Here is a 10732-nt window from a genome sequence, read left to right as displayed (position 1 = left end):
TAGGACACATCCATTGTATTTATATCCAGCCCACGTCTGCCTAATCCTAGCACCTTATATATAACCTGAACATGTCCACATGGACGGTTACATGTCCACACCGCATTTACTATAATGTTACTAAGATGCCTTGTGTGTCCTCACTGAGCATGGCGGCAATATCTGCTACGGAGGAAAGGAAGATTTCTCTGTATTTGAACAGTTTTTATAGATGAGAAGTTTCACAGAGAAATAAATGAGAGGCTTGTAGATGAGGCCTGGCTCTGTCTCTATGTACAGGGTTCCTCTGCAGTATACGCTCTACATTACACAGTGTATCTCTATATATACCATCCAGTCCCAATATCTCCGCTTGTTTCACATTCACACTCATCATGTGTAATTTACTCTGTAACAGACCCTCACCTGTCATATTTGCTTTTTCCTGTAGGAGGAGACTGTGGCAATCTTCTACAGCACAGGGGTCCTTTACCTATCACCTTGGCCCGTCTGTACATTGCAGAAACAGTCCTTGCTGTGGAATATCTGCACAGCTATGGTGTGGTGCACAGAGACCTGAAGCCTGTAAAGTAAGTGACCCTTGAGCTATAATAAAGGGGATGAAAGTTAGTTTGTTATTCAGTCTATGGGTTATTACTTTTGGCTTACAACATCTTTTCTTTTACAGCCTCCTGATAACATCAACAGGACATATTAAAGTGACCGATTTTGGAGTTTCAAAACTTGGCCTCATGAGACCAACATCAAACATCTATAAGGCTCAAACTATGGACATCACCAAAGAGTTCTGTGATAAAGAGGTCGGCTTTACTTACAGGATTTTCTACTTTACATATCTCATCTCTTTCTCCTTCTCTGATCATTTCTCATCACATTTCCACTGATGTTATTTGTCGTATGTATTGATCATCATCTCATTCTTCTGTTGTTTTCCAGACTGCTGGCACGTCTAGTTACATGGCCCCAGAAGTTATCCTAAGGAAAGGCTATGGAAGACCTGTTGACTGGTGGTCAGTAGGCATCATCCTATATGAATTTCTCTTTGGATATACACCATTTTATAGGGCTTCCCAAAAGGAGAAATTACGCAGTATCCTCAGTGGTAAGTAAAATAATCTGACTGCTTGTCATGTCGCTGTTATTTGGTTTGATTTGTTCCTTGGTTCAGTTTCTAGCTTTTTTAAGGAAAATGCTTTTTTATGTAAATAAATGAAGAGGTTTTATTTCCTGTAATATTTTCTTTTTATATCACAGATGACATTGTTTGGAGATGTAATTCCTTTCCTCCACCAAATGCTCGGGGCATCATCACTCAGCTACTCAGAAAAAATCCAGAACAAAGACTTGGGACAGGTAATATGATTATAGTATTAATAATGACTTATTACACCTCTGGGCAAATGAAGGTGTCCATGAGGATGAGCACTGAAGGTCTCTACCAACGTGTCCATTCCCCATTCTTCATGCTATAATGTTCAGTTCAGTTCCTTCATGTTGGCTCTTTTAAATCTCCAGTTCAGATTAACATAAACTGTATAGATACGGAGTAGTTTCTCTGACAATAACTGTATCAATTTTTTTCTTGTCTTCCTTTTCCAGGAGGGGCACACGAGATCAAAATTCATCAATTTCTGCGTGACTTAAACTTTAACAACCTTCTAAGTCAGAAGCCTCTGTTCGTTCCTGATCTAAAATCAGATGAGGACACCCGCTATTTTAGCAGTAAGTAAAATGAGACGTTATCGGCAGAAAACTGCTGAGTGTCTTTTCTTTCATTATGTGTGACAATCAGTTCCCATCATAATGAGTAATAACATGGTGACTGTCTGACTGGCTCTTATACTAATAATTTCTCATAACACTTTTACTTTTCAGATCGCTCTGTGGGTTATAAATTTAGGAATTCAGATGATGGGGACACAAGTGAGGACAATGACTGTCCAGAAATCAAAAACTTTGAATCATCTTCTCAAAGGTTTTCCAAAGTAAGTATATCTAAATCATGTAGGTCAATAAAATGAATAAAACCTATGATTAGAAAAAAAGTTTCAAAATATATCTATTTATATTTTATATTTCTTTGTGTTTTTTTAGCTATATACCACCAGTACCAAGATGGTGACCATTGAAGAACCTATGTCACCTCCAGAGTGTACCCCTGAGAACAGCAAAAAACACCAAGACTTGTGAGTAGATTATTATTATTATTATGAGATTTAGCTCTGATATATGCTCAGACACGAGTAACACAAATCTAAATCCAGCATCCACCACCCCATGATAACTGATTGCTGTGGATCTGGCTTGTGATTACACAGCAATATCAGTTGATCATTGCAACGAGCCATTCATTCCCAGCTCTTTATAGGCCAATATTACTAGTTAGACTCCATTCTTGCTGGTAGAATGGGGTCCTGAGCAGAGTATCCCCTTTATGATGTCCCAAATGGCCTTACAGACAGGTGTTCTTCCTTTTTGTATTGTTTTCCCTTGTAATTTACTTGCTTTCTTCTACCAAACAGGCATAAAGAATCTCCCCCTTCCAAAACTGATGATGGTGACAATCAGTGTGTCACTGCTAAAAAGTGTGAGTCATCCTCGCCCTCATTGTCAGGTATGTACAGATTTATAGACCATCCCATTATAGGCTATGATACAAAAGTGTAATGTGAATCTGCACATGAAGGCTCAGATAATGACTTACTTTATTCCCGCTGCCCCTGAGTATTCAATTTTTTGTTTTGGTAAAATCCACCATACGGTTCCAGAGTTATTGGCAGTTTTATTTAGTGCTCATTTTTATGGTCTTTACAAGGGGGTGGTGCTAACAGGATTATCTGGGGGGGGGGTGTCTTCAGCCTCTTCTTCAGTATTATAGTGTGGTAAAGACCATAAAAATGACCACTAAATAAAAAGGCCCCTGTCTGTGGAACTGTAAGGCGGTGTGCTCACAATGCGTTTTTAATCGTTTCCGCAGCAGCAATTCCGCCGCAGAAACGCTTAAAAAACGCTTGGTAGAAGGCCTGCCATATTCCCCAATGATAATCCGCATGTGCTGTGCACATGCTGCAGAAATTTCCGCTGCGGATTATCATTGCGGAAAAATCCGCAGCACTACCAATTATTTTGCAGAAGTCCTGCGTTTTCACCGCCATTGACTTGCATTGGAACGCATGGAATCCGCATCACTGCATCTGTACATGCGGAATCCATGTGTTTCAATGTACGGATGGTACTCCTCCAGACCCCCCCTACCATAGAACCTGTAAATAAAAAAGAATAAAATAAAAAATAAATATGATACTTACCTTCTGATGGCCTCCGGTTCCTTGTCTCGGCTTGCCGGCAGCTCGCGGTAGACTAAAGGACCTGCGCTGACGTCATTTAGTCATGTGACGGGTCATGCGACCAATGATGTCGGCAGGTCCTTAAATCTACCGCGAGCTGCCGGCAAGCCAAGAAAAGGACTCCGGGGGCATCAGAAAGTAAGTATATTTATTTTTTACCATTCTTTCGGTCACACTATATAAATCCATGCCGGCTGCAGGTTGCATGGATTTATATAGTGTGACCAAGTTGTCAAGCACTTTCCAAGTGATGCTAAAATCGCTTGGAAAGTGCTTGACAACCCGCATGCGAAATCGCATGATCCGCATGTCCCTGGCAGGAAAAACACATGTACAATCCGCATGTACAATCCCCATGTACAATCCGCATGTACAATCCACATGTTCAATCCGCATGCCTTTTTTGTGCCAGGGAGATGCAGAAACGCTGAGGAAAAAATCCGGAGCATTTCTGCATCGTGGGCACATAGCCTAAGGGGGATTTTAATAAAAACCAAAAACAGAGTCCTCAGGGGAGCAGGGGAATAAAGTAAGAGTGAATTCTGGACACTTAAGACCTGGTGATGAGTCTTCTTTAAACTTACGCTTAAGTGTTATCTGACGGATTATATAAAAACACTTTGGCTTGCTGCAAGTAATGTCATGTTAATAAGGGAGACACCACATGGCCGCACACAGAAAAGCTACAAGTGCAGATTAACCAGTTTGAGCAACTCTATAAACATATAAAATGAATCTTTGAGGAGTTTAGAATCAACATCTTTTTCTGACTTTTTATTAGAACCTCCAGTTCAGGAGAGAAAGAAATCTGCACTAAATCTGAGAAAACAGCAAAGAACAGATAAAGTGGAAGAGGGGGAAAGTAGTAGGCGAGGTAAGTGTGACGATAACCTCCATGTTGTATGATGTCAGTGAGATAAGTCATGTGGAGCAGATGTCATCTGTCAGTGGTGGGATTGTCACATGTATGATGGCTGACAATGATCAAGCACCTCTGTATGGAGAAGATTCCTCTACCGGCCTTCCACAGAGACACCACAGTCGTGTCCTCTAATATGGAGTCCCATTACTTACATCGGTTTTCATCTTTTTTATAGGTTCTATCTTCCACCGGATGATATCATCCTGCCGGCGTGGATTATCCAGGGCTGCTCGCACTATCAGACAAAGCTGCATTTTTCCCCACTGTCACCAGGGCACCAGAAACATCTCAAGGGCAGAAAACCCTCACATCTAGTGCCCTGAAGAAAGTACAGCACATCCACCATCAATGCTGTACCTGCATGGAAAGAGTTGTACCATCTACTGTACCTGTGGCCATCTGACCAGCGAGAAATATCTGCAAAAGTCAAAGGCCTCCAAGAACATCTTTTCAACCTTCCATTTAATTCTTAATTAAAAAAAAATAAATTGATTAATGTCCTTTTGAATTGAATTGAATATTACTGACATTTATGGCATATCAATGCTACACATGTTATATCTGTCCAATGGTTTGGACACCAAACAGAAGATTAGACAAGACTGAAACATACAGTTTGCACAGCAAGTTGTTTTTACATTGCAGTGTTTGTTCAATTAAATTTTATTGAGTGCTTTTCATAAGGGAACCAGGCAGAAACCACCTGAAATAGACATTGTGTGCACAAAAAGTGGCAACCAAGCTAGGGGGAAACATGCCCTGATCCACTGATTTTACAAGAACTCAGATACTTTTACCTTAGTAGCGCTCTATTTCAGATTCAGGCACAAGAACAAGTTGGATTCTGTGCTGTGCATCCTGGAGGTCCCAGCAGCCACAATCCACCAGAAGCGTAGCTAAGACTTCAAGCACAGGGGAGGCGAAACATCCGAGTGGGTCACTAACCGATATTACCACTATTTGGTGACCATATAGTGGTAGATAACAGCACATATTAAGACTATAGATGAGTGAGCACTAAACTGCTCAGATGCTTGTTACTCGAACCGAACAATTCCTAATGTTCGTGTGCTCATTTCAAGTAACAAGTATAATGGAAGTCAATGAGAAATCCGAGCATTTTTCTGGAAGACCCTACAAGGAGGTCTGGGCGGCAGTGAAAATGTTCAAATGGATGGAAAAAGTGCTGAATGGAAGGAGAACAGCATGGGGAAGACCCCTGGAGGCATCTCTGACTCCCAGATCTCTGCTGAGAACAATGGTGTGACACTTTTTCTCCACTTTAAGGACTGAGAATAAAACATTCCCAATCAATGAGAAATTGCATTTAACAGGAACAAAAATGTTAAAGGGGTTGCCCAGTACTTTAGATTACCCCCACAATGTATCCCCCCTGGGCCCCTAAGGACTTTTGTAATTACCTTACGTTGCAGATAATGCCTGTGAGCGGCGCTATCACTGGCCGCTCACAGGCATCACGTGACCCCCGGCTGCAGCCGGCTCTGATATCCCCTGATGTCACGACAAGGGCTGGCAGCAGCCGGGGGTCTCTCTCTTCCACATTCCACGGTGAATGCCAGGCTGTATTCGGGGTTACCCCCCGCGTCACACCCGGCATCCATCTCACGCTCTCCCTCTCCCCATTCATTGGGAACGCACGGGGTGAATGCTGGGTGTGACGCGGGGGGTGATCGCGCCCACAATCCAGCTGTCACGCCTCACTTGTCGTGACGTCAGCGCGGGGTCACGTGATGCCTGTGAGCGGCGCTATCCTTGGCTGCAACGTAAGCTAATTACAAAAATTCTTAGGGGCCCCGTGGGGATACATTGGAGGGGTAATCTAAAGTACTGGACAACTTCTTTAAGAATCATTTTTTTCCTGTATAATGACTTAAACCAAAATTTTATTTTTGATTAACAAATAGATAATTTCAGTGTAATTTATGAAGGAAAAAAAGAACTGCCAAAAATTAGGGATTCTGATACATCCTGTATTAGAATAAAGGAGGGTCTCATGCACATTCTGGTCAATTTGACATATAGTAGTACTTCTAGACTCATAAAGGCTATGCACTAAGTGCAAATCCTGCCAAAAAATGCAAGTAGGGTCATCCATACACCATGGAAGGCACCAACTGTAGTGCCTCATTCAAATATTGTGAACAAAGTATACACTGTGTGCAGAATTATTAGGCAAGTTGTATTTTAGAGGATTATTTTTATTATTGATCAACAACTATGTTCTCAATCAACCCAAAAGACTCTTAAATATCCAAGCTTAATATTTTTGGAAGTTGGAGTGGGGTGTTTTTAGATTTGGCTATCTTAGGAGGATATCTGTTTGTGCAGGTAACTATTACTGTGCAGAATTATTAGGCAACTTATTAAAAACCAAATATAATCCCATGTCACTTGTTTATTTTCACCAGGTAAACCAATATCAGTGCACAAAATACAGAAATAAACATTTCTGACATGCTAAAACAAAAACCAAAAAAATTAGTGATCAATATAGCCGCCTTTCTTTATGATGACACTCAACAGGCTTCCATCCACAGATTGTGGCCAACACACTTTCTGCAACCCTGTTGGCTATTTGACATGTAACGCTTGATTGTTCGGTGATCACGCTTCAAAAGTTTGGAAATTTCAAGACTGCTGCATCCCTCTGCAAGACATCTCACAATTTTGGACTTTTCAGAGCCCGTCAAACCTCTCTTTTGACCCATTTTGCCAAAGGAAAGGAAGTTGCCTAATAATTAAGCACACCTTCTATAGGGTGTTGATGTCATTAGTCAACACCCCGCCTCATAACAGAGATGCACATCACCAGATTTACTTAATTGGTAGTTGGCTCTCAAGCCTATGCAGCTTGGAGTAGGACAACATGTATAAAAAGTATCATGTGATCAAAATACTCATTTGCCTAATAATTCTGCACACAGTGTAGTTGTGGTACACCTACAATAGTGTTCAAACTAATAGCAGTGGGTTAAATAACATGAGTTAAGCACAAAACCTTTATACTAGTTTTTATTTCCATGCATTGGGAACATTGCACACTGTTTTCTAATTCTAAACATGAAGAGAAATGTATATAATTTTTAACTATTTTACAGAAAATAGCAAAAAATGAACAATGGGCTGTTCTAAAAAAATAGCAGTGTCTGCATTTGTCTTTACAAACTCAAAATATGTACTCTTTTTTAGGATTTGGCATTCCTGTGAATCATTAACCTAATACTTAGTTGTATACTCAGTTTTTTAGAACTGCTTCACATGTATGTTGCATAGAGTCAACCAACTTCTGGCACCTGTGAACTGTTATTCCAGCCCAGGATGCTTTGACTACATCCCACAATTTTTTGGCATCTGTTGGCTTTGCCTCAGAAACAGTATTTTTGATGTCACCCCACAAGTGTTCTATCGGATTAAGATCCGGTCATTGGGCTGGTCACTCCATAACCTCAATTATGTTGGACTGCAACCAATAATTTGATCGTTTACTGGTGTGTTTAGGGTAGTTGTCTTGTTGAAACACCCATTTCAAGGGCATATCCTCTTCAGCGTAAGGCAACATGACCTCTTCAAGTATTTTAATATATGCAAACTGGTCCATAATCTCTGGTATGCGGTAGATAGGTCCGGCACCATAGTAAGAGAAACGTGCCCATATCATGATGCTTGCTCCACCATGCTTCACTGTCTTCAGAGTGTACTGTGGCTTGAATGCAGAGTTTAGGGGTCATCTGACAAACTGTCTGTGGCCCTTGGACCCAAAAATAACAATTTTACTTTCATCAGTCCACAAAATGTTTCTCCACTTTTCTTTAGGCCAGTTGATGTGTTCTTTGACAAATTGTATCCGCTTCAGTACATGTCTTTTTTTAACAGTGGGACTTTGCGGGGACTTCTTGCTAAGAGATTAGCTTCACACAGGCATCTTCTGTCACAGTACTCACAGGTAACTTGAGACTGTCTTTGATCATCCTGGAGCTGATCATTGGCTGAACCTTTTCCATTCTGGATAATCTTCGATCCATTCGAATGGTATTCCTCTGTTTTTTTCCACGTCTCTCTGGTTTCACTTTCCATTTTAAAGCATTGGAGATCATTATAGCTGAACAGCCTATCATAGTCTGCACTTCTATATAAGTTTTACCCTCTCCAAACAACTTTTTAATCAAAGTACGCTGTTCTTCTGAACAATGTCTCGAATGACCCATATTTCTCAGGCTTTCAAGGAGAAATGCATGTACAACATGTGCTGGCTTCATCCTTAAATAAGGGCCACCTGATTCACACCTGTGTCTTCACAGAATGATTGACCTCACTATTGAACTCCACACTGCTATTATTTTGAACACATCCCCTAACAATTAATTATTCGAATACACAGACTCATAAACATGCAGATCATGAATGCGGAGTTTGTTGGTTTTCTTAGAATCTACTGCACCAACCGGTAAATTGTTTGTCATGTGGTGGTAATATAATATATACCAAAAACAGTGATTAATCTCGTTAGTCATATTGGACTGCTATTATTTTGAATACTACTGTACATACTATGCACCTCCACTATGGCATCCATGCAGCAAAAAGGAGTCAAACAATTCTCCTGTGACTTTTCACACACAACACTAACAAGAATGGCAAATGCCTGAAGTGAATCGACCAACGTTTGTGGTATCAGATGCCTCTTACGCTTTCTCTCTTCCTCTTTTGTGTTGTCATGAGGGAGAAGAGAAAATATCCTGGCATAATGATCCCGCGAATACAGCACATAGCCTATCTAAACATTGTACACTTTTCCATCCTAATCACAACAATCCAATATCCATAACACCCACATATATACCAGAACTTACACAAAACAGATTTAATTCACGCAAAAGAAAAGAAATCTTTTGGATATATAAATTACAAACCATTTGTTCTCTTGGTTTAAATGAAATGACGAAGAAGACCCTATGTTGATAGAAGATGTACAACAATTAACCTCAAGGGACTCTTCAGGATGGACATAATTGTTTCTTTTATTGGAAAAAAAACCTCTCTCCTGAACTGCCCTATTGTGGCCTGTTACGTCATCTACTGGTGGAATACTGAACTGCACCTCATTCATGTGTTTTACTAGAAATTAACAAGGTAATATTAGTAACAGTAACCCCTTTGCGACTTCTCTTTATGACCTCCCCCTCTTTGATGTGGGCTCCGGCGCTGAGCCCGCATCGTTTCAGGCACATGACAGCTGATTTGATCAGATGTGCCCCTAACAGCCACAAGTGGAATTACCCCTGCCACGTGATCGCGAGGTGCTAATTGGTTGACATGACAACCCGGGGTCTCCAGGAGACCCCTGTGGTTGTCATTGTCGACCTGCTATGAGCGTCGCCCTGCGGTCGGTGTTCATAGCAGATGAGCATTTCTGCTACACATAGCAGGGCTGAAGACTTGCTATTAGTGATGATTGAGCATGCTCATTGCTCAAGATTTACGAACATGCTCGGGCGAGCACCTATTATTATTATTATTTATTATTATAGCGCCATTTATTCCATGGCGCTTTACATGTGAAAAGGGGTATACATAGCTAAAACAAGTACAATAATCTTGAACACAATGTGACAGCGACTGGTACAGGAGGAGCGAGGATCCTGCCCGCGAGGGCTCACAATCTACAAGGGATGGGTGAGGATACATTAGGTGAGGGTGGAGCTGGTCATGCGGCGGTGGTTACTGCAGGTTGTAGGCTTGTGGGAAGAGGTGGGTCTTCAGGCTCCTTTTGAAGGTTTCCACGGTCGACGAGAGTCTGATGTGTTGGGGTAGAGAGTTCCAGAGTAGGGGGGAAGCACGGGAGAAATCTTGTATGCGATTGTGGGAGGAGGAGATAAGAGGGGAGTAGAGAAGGAGATCTTGTGAGGATCGGAGGTTGCGTGCGGGTATGTAACGGGAGACTAGGTCAGAGATATATGGAGGAGACAGGTTGTGAATGGCTTTGTATGCCATGGTTAGGGTTTTGAACTGGAGTCTCTGGGCAATGGGGAACCAGTGAAGAGATTGACAGAGAGGAGAGGCCGGGGAATAGCGGGGGGACAGGTGGATTAGTCAGGCAGCAGAGTTTAGGATAGATTGGAGGGGTGCAAGAGTGGTAGAAGGGAGGTCACAGAGCAGGAGGTTGCAGTAGTCGAGGCGGGAGATGATGAGGGCGTGCACTAGTGTTTTTGCAGATTCATGGTTGAGGAATGTGAAGATCCGGGAGCTATTCTTGAGTTGGAGTCAGCAGGAAGTGGAAAGGGCTTGGATATGTGGTTTGAAGAAGAGATCAGAGTCCAGGGTTACTCCAAGGCAGCGAGCTTGAGGGACTGGGGAGAGTGGACAGCCATTGACATTAATAGATAGGTCAGTTGGGGGGGTGAATGGGATGGCGGAAAGATGATGAATTCTGTTTTGTCCATGT

This window comes from Phyllobates terribilis, unplaced genomic scaffold (assembly GCF_046119375.1).
Source record: "Phyllobates terribilis strain yellow unplaced genomic scaffold, ASM4611937v1 Scaffold_307__1_contigs__length_2267376, whole genome shotgun sequence".
Lineage (NCBI taxonomy): Eukaryota > Metazoa > Chordata > Amphibia > Anura > Dendrobatidae > Phyllobates > Phyllobates terribilis.
Note: the sequence above shows the minus strand (reverse complement) of the source record.